A 12,712-nucleotide genomic window follows, 5' to 3' on the forward strand; every position below is an offset into this window, starting at 1 on the left:
GGGCAAACAAAAGAGCAAAAACTATTGGAAGCTTTTAGAAACCAACAGAAGACGACTAAAAAAAAGTCAGATGAGCTCGGGGGTGGAATTATGATACTGTTGTCATTAATGAGTCTTGGTAGCACCCAACAGTCTGAGGCATTTAGAGGAACAAAATATCGGGGGCCTCAATATCTCTTGAAAACCAAGGTTCCCTGCACCAGTTACCTTTCAACATACAAACTCTACACTCTCAAAAATGTCACTTCTGAAGGCCTCCCGCTTACCAAGTACTCCTTTGCCAGAAAACGGCCTATCCCAAACCACACTTGTCAGGTCCTTTTGACAGCATCAAGACTGACCTTTCATCCCCTCTGTTCTGTTCCCCTAACTAACGAATCCCCTATCACCCGTTTGACTTCCCTCTGCCAGGTAATCCCTCCCTCCCCAACAGTTTCTAAAGCGGCTCACCTGGCTGTTGTGTGGGATGGCAACAAGAGTACTCTGCGATGGCTATTTAACTTCATTCCCCTTCATGTCTCTCAACCAGTTTCCTGTGTCCTGCACCTTAGGTGTAACTCACCTCTCTTCATGTCATATCTATCACCCCCTCCAACTGCTGGATGATCCAGAATTCATCCATTTTCAGCTCCAACTCCTTAAAGTGCAGCTGGATGCATGTCTTGTAGGTTAGGGTGTCAGGGACACTGGAGTTCTCCCCACCTTCCCACCAATGTCCCCTCTAATTTGTAATGACCAGTGTGCACATAAATCTTGTACTGTGCATTCTTTTACCCAGTGACGACATGTGCACTGTGAATTTTATATAGAGAGGTATTCATTTTAACAGCCAGCAAATCACTGTCTGTAAGAACTGTGATCTCCTCTGGGTTTGATCCAGTTCATCTGCACTCTCACACCATGTCGCAGGCCTGTAACGGGTAATGAAGGATTTTCCCACCAAAGCTTTTGCATATTGTCCATAAATGGTTTGCTTGCTAAATTATGCTTTAAAAAGTCAGATTTCCGAATATCACCCCACCTCTTCCCACTTGCAAAGTCTCCAACAACTTTTGCATCACCACAATACACACAGGTAACACCAGTTTCTGTATTGTACATAACTATTTCCCCTGAATCCTCCCCTGGGTGACTGACGGTGGTCAACTTAGTGATGGTAATGCCAATGAATATGAAGGGAAGGGCAGTAGTCTGTCTCATTGGAGTCTGGCACATTTGTGATGTGAAAGCTACTTGTTGACCAGGGCAAAGGTTTTTGATATTATTATCTTCCCTGAAAGAATGGGCCAAAACATGTCGTCACGGGTAGAAAAGTCGAGAACAAAAGGAGGTAGCTCAAGCAGGCCAGGCAGCATCTATGGAAAAGAGTACTAATGCTGAGTTCCTCCGGCATTTTGTGTGTGTTGCTTGGATTTCCAGCAGCTGCAGATTTTCTCGTTAGTGATTGGAGATAGAACAAAGGTGATTTTCTCAACTGGTGATGTAAAAGATTTTGTTCTCTTTCTCCGAGTTCCATCGGCTCCCATTCCCTCATCAGCCGGAAGCTCCCCGGGGCCCGTGGGGCTGAGAGAGAGGGAAGTGAGCAGGACTGTCCCGGGATTACGGGTCACGCTGTGCGGAGTTCACAGGAATTGTCCCGAAATCGCTGTTTAAGACAGTCGCCCCGAAATATTCGCTTACCTGCGTCCGACCCGGCAGCCGTCTTCCAGAGGCCATACTTTATTTGGTTTGTCTAAAGAAATCCAGTCTGAACACGTAAGTAATTTTGCACCTAGATTATTTCATTAGGTAGCTTATGAACTAGGAGCTGAACAAATAACATCATCTGCGTAGCATCTGGAATCACAAGGGCTGTAGAAAGTTTTCATTCTACACTCAAAACAATGATTAAGACATAATGTGTTTAAAATGGAAAGACTGTGATGAAGGAATATATTTGCTTTTGTTCTCAATAAGAGAGTCAGTTCATGATCACTGGGCTTTAGTTCACTTGAACTTCTATTTGGTTGTAGACTGAGGGGAACTTTGACCTTGTTAAAGGAACAGTGGATTGATGAGGATGTACATGTTAACTTGTTAGACTATATTTTGAAGTTCAAAAAAAAAACTACACCAAGCGCAAAAATTTCTCAAAACAAAATGAAGTGTTGGTTTGATAAGTGGGCTTGCGAAGGAAAATACCAGGTGGGGGATATCTTATCTTAACTTATCATATTTTATCTCCAATGTTGACGAATCCACTCCAGGTGAAACTCAATATGAAACAGGCTCTCAAATTAATGTTGTGAATTATGTTATTAAAACACCCGGCTGACGTAACCTAACACAGTTTGTACACATAAATATGATAAAGACTTATTTTGACGAACAGGCACCATCTGTGAGTGTTGTTGTCAAAACATATGAATCTGGTAACCCTGAGAACGAAACAATTGACTCGTCTGAGACTTTTCACAAGCCAAACGTGGTCCCAGTTAGGCTAATGAACTCGGTTGTTCCAGAAAATATTGATAACAGGTTGGCTCATCTGCAGCCAGAGCAACAACAACAGCTGAAGGAATTAATTCTGAAGGTTAAAGATTTATTTCCCGATGTTCCCAAGCAAACCACGGTCGCAATACATGATGTAGATATTGGTCAAGCCAAACCGATTAAACAACACCAATATTGCATGAACGTAGAAAAGTGTAAATTGGCTGAGCAAGGAATAGACTATATGCTGGAAAATGGTATTATTAGTCCTTCAGCATCAGATTGGAGCTCACCCTGCATTATTGTGCACAAACCTGATGGTAGTGTTAGATTTTGCACTGATAAAAGGAAGGCAAATGTCCTACCCTAGGGTAGATGATTGCATCGATAAGGTTGGAAAAACTAAATTTCTTACAAAGATTGATCTGTTGAAAGGGTTTTGGTGTGTTCCATTGACGGACAGAGGTAGAGAAATTTCTGCGTTTGTGACACCATCTGGGTTGTATGAATACAATGTGTTGCTCTTTGGAATGAAAAATGGTCCAGGAACATTCTGGAGAATGAATGATTCTGTAATTCGAGGGTTAAAACACACAGATGCCTATATTGATGACTTAGTCACAGGGAGTGACACTTGGGAAGAGCATATCTCTGCAGTATAAAAGCTGTTTGACAGGCTTTCCCAGGCCAGCCTTACAGTTAACTTGGCTAAGAGTGAATTTGGCCATGACACTGTGACCTGTTTTGGCTATGTTGATGGTCAAAGCAAGTTGGCTCCTGTTCGGGCAAAAGTCCAGGCAATTTCTCAAGTTCCTATTCTGACTGCTAAGAAGGCTCTTAGAAGGATTCTGGGAATGGATGGATATTATCGTAAGTTCTGTAAGAACTTTGCTGCTATCACTCTTCCTCTGACTAAACTCCTGAAGAAGGTTGAAAAGTTTGTTCGGACCGAACCTTGTCAGTAGGCATTTGATCGGTTGAAAGTTATTTTTTGAGATTAGACCAATCAATGTAGTATTGTCAGCAAATTTAATTAGCAGATTGGAGCTGTGGGTGGCAACACAAGTCATGGATGCACAGAGAGTAAAGGAGAGGGCCAAAGAGACAACCCTGTGGGGTATGTGTGCTGAGGGTCAGAGAGACAGAGGTGAGGGAGCCCACTCTTACCACCTGCTGGCGATCTGACAACAAGTCCAGGATCCAGCTACACAAGACAGGGTGAAGGCCGAGGTCTCTGAGCTTCTTGTCGATACTTCATGCTTTGTATGGCTACTGCTCTGCCTATGACTGCAAGGAACTGCAGAAAACTTTGGAGAGCAGAGAACATCAGAGAAACAAGCCTCCACTCCATGGACTCTCCCGACAATTCCCCTCCCTCGGAAAAGCAGGCCATGTACACAAAGAAGCTCATAACCTGGACATTCTTGCTGCAAATCCGCTCCAACATTGGCGGAGAGATACAAAAGCCTTAAAGTGCGTAACACCAGGCTGAAGGATGGCTTCCTGTCTGCAGTTATAAGCCAAATGAATGATAAAATGGACTCGACCTCACAATGTAACTGGACGTGACCCTGCACCATATGTCTATCTGCACTGCAATTTCTCTGCAGCCATAATGCTTTGTTACAGTTATTGTTTTGTCGTATATCAGCTCAATGTACTGTTGTAATGTATCTATCTGTGTGGATGGTACGTCAGGCTAGATTGTCCCTGTAGCTCAGTACATGATGATAATAAACAAATTTCCCCATTTTAATTGTGTGGAAATATTAGACAGACTGAGCTTCTGCTCTGGAACCACAGAAGGAAACTGAACTGTTGTCATTTCTGTGGAATACAAATAAATGGAATCAGGTGACCGCTGGTGGGTCTCCCATATCAATATCAGAATCAGGTTTAATAGCACCGGCATATGCCTTGAAATTCGTTGTCTCTGCGGTAGCAGTAGAACCTAATTCTTAACAAAAGATTTTAACAATTGTGATTTAAAATAAGTATATATATAAATATAGTACCAAAATAAAAATGTAATAAACCATTTTAATTGTGTGGAACTATTTGACTGACTGCGTTGTTGCTTTGGAAATTCTGAAGTGAAGCTGAATTAAACTGTACACATTTATGAGAAGCTCAGATAAATATAAATGGCTAAATTCACATAAATGGGTCATACACTCAGAAACATCGTCTGCACTTCAGCACGTCGAAACAGTGGAATGAAACATGCAGAAAATATTGCAGGAAAAAAAAACATTGTCCACCCACAACGAGAGGACGTGACAGATCCGGATCTCACTGCCTTGTCTGAACGGGGAAAGGTGAAGCTACACGTACACGTAGAACAGTGACCTGCAGATGCTGCAGATCTGCAGAAAAACGTGAACAGGAATCGGGATCAGATCACGCGTGGAGGGGCTCCCACCTGAACCGGTGACTCTGCTCTTCGCCCATCACACACTGCCCGACCCATCCGCCGCATTCCCCACATTGTTCCATATTTACACCAGATACATATCTACTTTTCCACACCATATCTACACCGATCCCTTTCCCTCCAGCCCTAGGTCACAGAGTCACAGGCTCGAATCCCATCCCTTTCAGAAATATAATTCAAGCCCAAACAGGAAGTGTTCACGTTTCATTTTAATCGGTTCTGTGTTTATAAACACTAATTTCTATTCACATTCCTCCGGCCTCAGTGGACAGGAACACTAAAACATCAAGTGAGAAACAGCAGGAGGTGGCTATTCGGCCCCTCTAACCATCAACAAGATGGCGGCTGCTCTCCCATCTCAGCCACATTTTTCCGTCCGATCCTCATTTCCTCGATCCCTTCGGTCTCCACACATCTGCCGGCCTCTTTTCGACGTGAGGATGATCACTGAGTCTTCACCACCCTCAGTGGTGGGGATTTACAGACATTTACCACCCTCGGAATGGAGACATTTCCCCTTATCACAGTCCCGGACAGTCCACCCCCTTTTTCAGAGACTGGGATCTCTGGTTCAACCGGTAATGATGTTGTGCATTTCAATGTGTTCACCTCTCAGTCCTCGATTCTCTAAATGACATTTAGAGTTATCACATTTGATCTTTCTTCATATGATGACCCCACCGCTCCAGGGATCAGTCAGGTGAATCTTCATTGCACTCTCTATAACAAATACTCTCTAACCTCTTTGTTCATCCTCTATGGAATTACTTTCCATCTTCTGCAGCCCCGTGTTGCCCCAACCACTCACCTCCCACCCTTGTCACTATTTTCACCTTCCACCTCCCCACTAACCTGTATCCACATCTACATCCCCAGCTCTTGCCCCATCCCCACGCCTCACCTCTTTTCTCTGACTATTTCCCGTCCACTCTCAGTCCAGAGGGAGGGTCTCGGCCCGAAATGGTGACGGTCTATTTCCCTCCACAGATGCTGCCCGACCCACTGAGTTCCTCCGACAATTTGTTCTTTGGTCTGTATAACCCGTGTTAGTATGGGGAGCGGGATTTTACACCATATTGCAGGGTTAGGGTTAGGGTTAATGGACTTTTCGGTGAGACAACAACATTAGTCACGGGTTTCATCACTGAATCCAGTGTTGTGAGATGTAAAGTCCTCTGTTATGTGTCCGGCTGTGCCGTGTTGTTGGTGGAGTGGGCAGCGTGGTGTTTGTCTCGATTCGGGTCACAACACCAGAATTGCCAGCGGGGTCCACACACAGTGTATTAGTCAACAGAAAACCTCTCGTCCCTGCAGTCTTTGTCTCCTGGTAAACTCAACACCCTGACAATGTGGACCATAGATACCCCTTCCTCTCAGAGTCAGGGAATCACTCAGACAGCTGATCTCTGAGAGGAATTATATTTATTGGTCATTAAAGTTCGCCCAGATTCTTTTGGACGGATTTGATGTGGGGTTTGGGGTGTCACAGTGAAAGGGCGGGACGACCGAACTTTCTCCGTTGTCCAATCCTCCTTCCAGGTGAGGCGACACTTCACCTGTGAATCTTCCGGGGTCGCCTGTTGTGTCCGCTGCTGCCGATGTGGCCGCCTCGACACTGGTGACACCGGCTCCTCCTCAGTTGTTCCGGGTAGGAATGTTTTTTAACGGGTGTCGATATTTTTCTTCCCTTTTGTGCGGGAGGGGTGGGTTTTGGGGGTTGATGATCGGGATGCCGTCCGTTTTGATGCGGGGGGTAGGGATGGAGATTCATTTTTTTTTCTCTCTGAACGACTTTCAAGTTTTCCTTGTTTCGTGGTTCTCTGGAGAAGAAGAAAAACCAGCGTTATTTATGAATACCTGCTTTGATAATAAATTAACCTTTGAACTATCCACTCCGAGCGGGACTTAGTTAGTTAGTCACTCAGACAGGAACAGTCTGTGAATGCTCCCACCCAATTCACCAATTCCCCTTACACCACAGATATATCTGTCCAGATACTCCCCACACATGACAGGCTGGAGCCAAAAATATTTACCATATGACAGACCCTAAATACAAATTACAAAATAGTCATAATGGCTTACACACACAGAGAACAGACAGAAGCTGTCCTATCTCTACACATGAGTGCACAAGGAGATAAGCATCCTGAAACCCTAGCTAGCTACCCTGAAGAAGAAATATGGCTCAGCATGGCTTAGCACATTGGTTGATCATCAGAAGTTTCTTTCAGAAAAACAGGCTGCTATTTTTTAATGTAGAGTTAACCCTTTTACATACTTTATCATTCACTCCTTTCGATCATTACATGATCAACAAAGCAGTAACTTTTTATAGAGAAAGCAACCAAGTACAGCATTAACTTCTCAGTGGGTAAAAACGGCATACATCAGTAATTATAACAATGATATGTACAACCATTTGGACATAATGCAATATCATGCCCCACATATTACCGACAGGTCTTCGAAGATCACCATTTCGACCCTTCGGTGAACCCGTGTAAATCCTGCCCTACTCTCTTGATGCTGTCAGTCTCCTTGGCAGTGTGCTTGGAGAGGGATGTAGACTCATCAGGGATATAGGTGCAGCATTCTGTGTCAGTAATAGCACAGGTTCCCCCTTTCTCAGCTGGGATAAAATCTAAAGCCGTACGATTCTGTACGACTGTTTGTCGGATTACAATCATTTCAGTGGATATTTCTGTTACTTGGGCCTGTGTTACTGTCAGGGCCCCTGCAATATTGTGGCCATCTCCTCAAGTGCTTGTAGCCAAATTGATTATCTCTCGTGAATTCCCGGCTACTCCATAGGAGAGAAAAGCGATCATCCAAAATCGCGCAGTCTCAGTTATTCCTCTCGGCTGCTGGGCACCTGCAGTTATGGCCAGGATGCATGTTTCCCAGTATAGGAAGTTTCGTTTGGTGGGGGCCTGAGACACAATCCCTCAAAACACCGACAGCCAGAGTCATCTCTGACTGGACCACAGGTCCTCATCTCACTTCCCCGGAAGTTATTTGAGAAAGCCCAGGCTGAGAGTTCCTCACTCTGGTTGAGCAGGATTACTGACATTGGAATCAGAGTGTTAGCAAGCTGTGGAATTTCGACACAAACCCAGCAGGCCCGTGGTTCTGCCTGTTTGGCATCGGCGTGACAGAGATACATTAAGGTGATAACATGGGCACCCCCAGAAAGACATAAACACGAACACCTCTGTTACATTCCCGTAACGGTTTAAATGAGCCAGCAGCAATAGAGCACTCCTGGAGTGTGGTTTTGATGTTAAAACCACTGTCTTTATTCGTCTCTAATTATAATATAACCAATTAAGCAAAATACTCAAAAGATAAAAGTGTTATGATTACACATATGTGTAAATGTAACTCCCAAACCACTGAGCTCAGGAAATACCAAGCTTAAAGTCTTGAGATGGTAAAGTATGAAAGTTCATTTCATCCACGGGATCAATGACGAGTGAGAGATATTTGTAATCCAAGGTGAATGTCGAGAGAGGGCAATTACGTTGAATTCCACAAATTCCACAGTGGTAAAACAAGATAACAGTCGCTGTAGGTCTTATCCGTCGATGTTCTAAATCCACATACGAATTATCACCAGAAGTAGCTTATCACAGGAGTACTGTCGTCAGAAGGAACTACCACCCAGGCAAGGGTTAACACACAGGTAGATTCGGCAAGGTACTCCCAATCCAGATCCAACACACAAAGTATTACTGACAGTGATTTCCACAGAATATCCCTTCTCACAAGTGTTTACCACATAACACACCGGAATCCAGCTAAGGGTTAACAAAAGCGGTAGCCACGGGATACTCCAACAAAATCCCCAGATGGATTATACGAATTATTACCAACAGTGATTGGTCACAGGGGTACCCTCTTCAAGTGAATTACCACACTCAGGCAGGGGTTTGCACAAGTTGTCCTCACAGGATACTCCCAAATCAACAGATCCACTCCAATGCATCAAACAAAGTGACAATCACACATTCGGTATAGGCTGGATCAATAGTCAACCCACCTTGTGGGCATAGCAGAGTCCAAACAGTGGCCTTTGGCCACTAGGCCCTTTGTTTCGAACTTTCCATCTTCTTTCTTTCTCTCTGGCTGACTGTGTTTGTGACTGTCCTTGCTTAAATAAAACAAACTGCGAGCTATGTAAACACAAGCTGCGAGCAAGTGTAAACACGCGCATAGTCAAATAGTTCCGTCTCTCTCTCTCTCTCTCTCTCTCTCTCTCTCTCTCTCTCTCTCTCTCTCTCTCTCTCTCTCTCTCTCTCTCTCTCTCTCTCTCTCTCTCTCTCTCTCTCTCTCTCTCTCTCTCTCTCTCTCTCTCTCTCTCTCTCTCTCTCTCTCTCTCTCTCTCTCTCTCTCACTCTCTCTCTCGAATCAAACAGGAGCCGGGAAAGCCAGGCTTGTTTACACAGGAATTCAGGAATTTAGGAGAATTTAGAATTTAGTATTTTCTCCCCGTATTGCCTTTTTAGTTACCTTCTGTTGTTCTTCAAAAGTTTCCCAATCCTCTGACTTCCCTCTCATCATTGCTATGTTATACAACTTCTCTTTTATTTTTATACTGTCCTTGACTTCCCTTGTCATCCACGGTCTCCCCCTTCTCCCTTTAGCTGGCTTTTACCACTGAGATGGTGCGGGACTACAACCAGAGGCCATGGGTTAAGGGTGGAAGGTGAACATGAGGGGAAACATCTTCACACAGTCAGTCATCCGGGTGTGGAATGAGCAGCCAGCACAAGTGGTGCATGCGAGCTCAATTTCAACATTTAAGAGGTTCGTGTAGGTACCTGGATGGTAGGGATGTGGGAGTGGGCAGTTTAATTAGTTCAGCACAAACCGGATGGCCCAAATGGCCTGTTTCCGTATTGTAATTTTCCACAAGAACCTGAAGTAATACTAATATTCACTCGAAGTCCTTTTAACAGCTGTGCAGACCAACCATTCACCTCAGCAGGGATTTTTTAAATGGCGTTAAAATTGTGGAAATTTAAGTTAAAAATACGTGAACGAAAACCACAGATGCACGTCCAAAAGACAATTTGCGTGAGAGTGTTTCAGTTACTGTGGGGCCAGGACCCATGCAGCTCAGCAGGAAGAGGGAATAATACCAATGGAGTCAAACTGAGCCAGGGTACAAATTGCAGATGGCAGAAATGCTCCATTCTTATAGAAACAGGAAGTGCATCGGGGAACTGATGGTCATTCCAGGTTCCAGCACTCTGCCCAGTCAGGAGATGATTTCTCTGTCCAACCTGGCTTCAGCCTCATTGTAACAGCGAGGAACAACCAGATCAAAATTTGGCGACTCAAGTAATCTCATCTGAAATGTTGTCCTACAGCCTTTGATGGACTTTGTAAATCATTTCACAGGTTAAAACGAGAAGGAATTTGTCTCCAGGAATCTCAAACACAGCACGCCAGTTTTGCTGTCTCTGTCCAAATATTTAAGAAGTGGAGCGCGGGATTCAATCGACCATACTTTCTACTCAGACTGTGTGAAGAGATTTATTCGATCATCTGACCAACTGGCACGCCCGTCATTTTACACAGGAGAAAGGCTGTTCACCTGCTCAGACAGTGGGAATGGATTCACTCGGTCATTTCAACTGAAGGTACATCAGCAAGTTCACACTGGGCAAGGCCATTCATCTGTTCTGTGTGTGAGAAAGGATTCAATTGGTCTTCCCACCTGTGGACACACCAGTCAGTTCACACCGAGCAGACGCTGGTGATCTACTGAATTTGTGGGAAAGGATTCACTCAATCACCTGACGTAATGGCAGACCAGCGGGTTCACACTGGGGAGAGGCCGTTCAACTGCTCAGAATGTGCGAAACGATTCACTCGGTCATTCGACCTACAGATACATCAGCGACTTCACACTGGGGAGAAGCCATTCACTTGCTCAGTCTGTGGGAAGGGATTCACTCAGTCATCCCACCTACAGAGTCATCAGCGAGTTCACACTGGGGAGAAGCCATTCACCTGCTCAGTCTGTGGCGAGGGATTCACTCAGTCTTCCAACCTACAGAGACACCAGCGAGTTCACACTGGAGAGAAGCCATTCACCTGCTCAGTCTGTGAGAAGGGATTCACTCAGTCATCAACCCTACGGAGTCATCAGCGAGTTCACACTGGGGAGAAGCCATACACCTGCTCAGTCTGTGGGAAGGGATTCACTCAGTCATCCCACCTACAGAGTCATCAGCGAGTTCACACTGGGGAGAAGCCATTCACCTGCTCCGTCTGTGGCGAGGGATTCACTCAGTCTTCCAACCTACAGAGACACCAGCGAGTTCACACTGGGGAGAAGCCATTCACCTGCTCATTCTGTGGGGAGAGATTCACTCGGCCAGTCATCCTACAGAGTCATCAGCGAGCTCACACTGGGGAGAAGTCGTTCACCTGCTCAGAATAAGGGAAATGATTCACTCAGTCATCCCAAGTACTGGCACATCACTCAGTTCACAAGAGGGAGTGGCCGTTGTTATGAATTCCTGGGTTTCGTTTGCTGTGGACTGTCATTTTAAGAGAGAGAAATTAAAAAGTTATTTCAGTTTGACTTGTAGCTTGTTTACATCGCTCGCAGCTTGTTTAGTTTTAACCGAGGACACTGATACTCAGAGTCAGACGGAGACGAAGGAGGAAAAATGGAAGAATCGAAACCAGGGAACTAGTGACCAAGGGTCACTGTTTGGAACTTTCCTATGCCCACAGGGGTGGGTTAATTATCGATTCACCGTACATCGAATGTGTGATTGTCACCTCGTTTGATCCGTAGGAGTGGATCTGATTTGGAGTATCGTCTGAAGACCACTGATGTGTTAACCCTTGCCTGTGTGTGGTGGGGTAATTCACTTGAAGACGATACCCCTTGTGACAAGTCACTTTCCGTGATATTTCGTATGTGGATTTGGAATGATGGATAAAATCTACAGCAACTGTTATCTCGTTTTTCCACCATGAAACCTCTGCAATTCGACATAACTGCCTTCTCTCAACATTTACGCTGGTTTACAAATATCTCTCTCATCACCTGAACTTTTATACTTTGCCATCTCAAGACTCCAAGCCTTGTTTCTCCCGAGTTCAATAGTCCAGGAGTTATATTTGCACACATATATACACATAACACTTTTATTTATCTTGTTTAAATTACTATATTACAAGTTGATTCTAATAAAGATAGTTTTAACATCAAAACAGACTCCAGGTGTAGCTATTGCTGCTGTTCGTTTCTAAAGCGTTACAATTCATAACTAAATTGGGCCTGCGTCCGGGATATTAACAGATTTGGGGGCGTAGTCATTAATTATCGATTTTATTGGGGAAATTCCTTTTGATTTATTTGTGTGTGGAAAATCAGTAGCAATGGATGTTGATAGATGTCTCGAAGTGCCAGCCTCTGAGGCTCTGGAGGACGCCGGAAGGATTGAGTTGTTAAGTATTGCTAAAAGGTTAAAACTTGCTAAGGGGAAATCAACAATAAGGAGGGCACAGGTGCAGAGTGTAATAGCTGAACATTATGTATCTGAGGGTGTGTTTAAAGTGGGGGAGTTGGAGGTGTTTCCTGAAAGTAAACCTCGTGAGCTTGAGCTCCCGTACAAGCGAGAAAATTAAATGTGGAGGCTGCGGAAAGGCAGAGGCAGTTTGAGGCTAGAGAGGCAGAAAAACAGAGGGAGGAAGCAGAAAGGCAGAGGCTGTTCGAGCTGGAAAAGAAAGAGAGATTGCAGCAAAGGGGTCGAGTGTTAGACTCTGGTGATGTTTAAG

Source organism: Hemitrygon akajei, unplaced genomic scaffold (assembly GCF_048418815.1).
Source record: "Hemitrygon akajei unplaced genomic scaffold, sHemAka1.3 Scf000048, whole genome shotgun sequence".
NCBI classification, from domain to species: Eukaryota; Metazoa; Chordata; class Chondrichthyes; order Myliobatiformes; family Dasyatidae; genus Hemitrygon; species Hemitrygon akajei.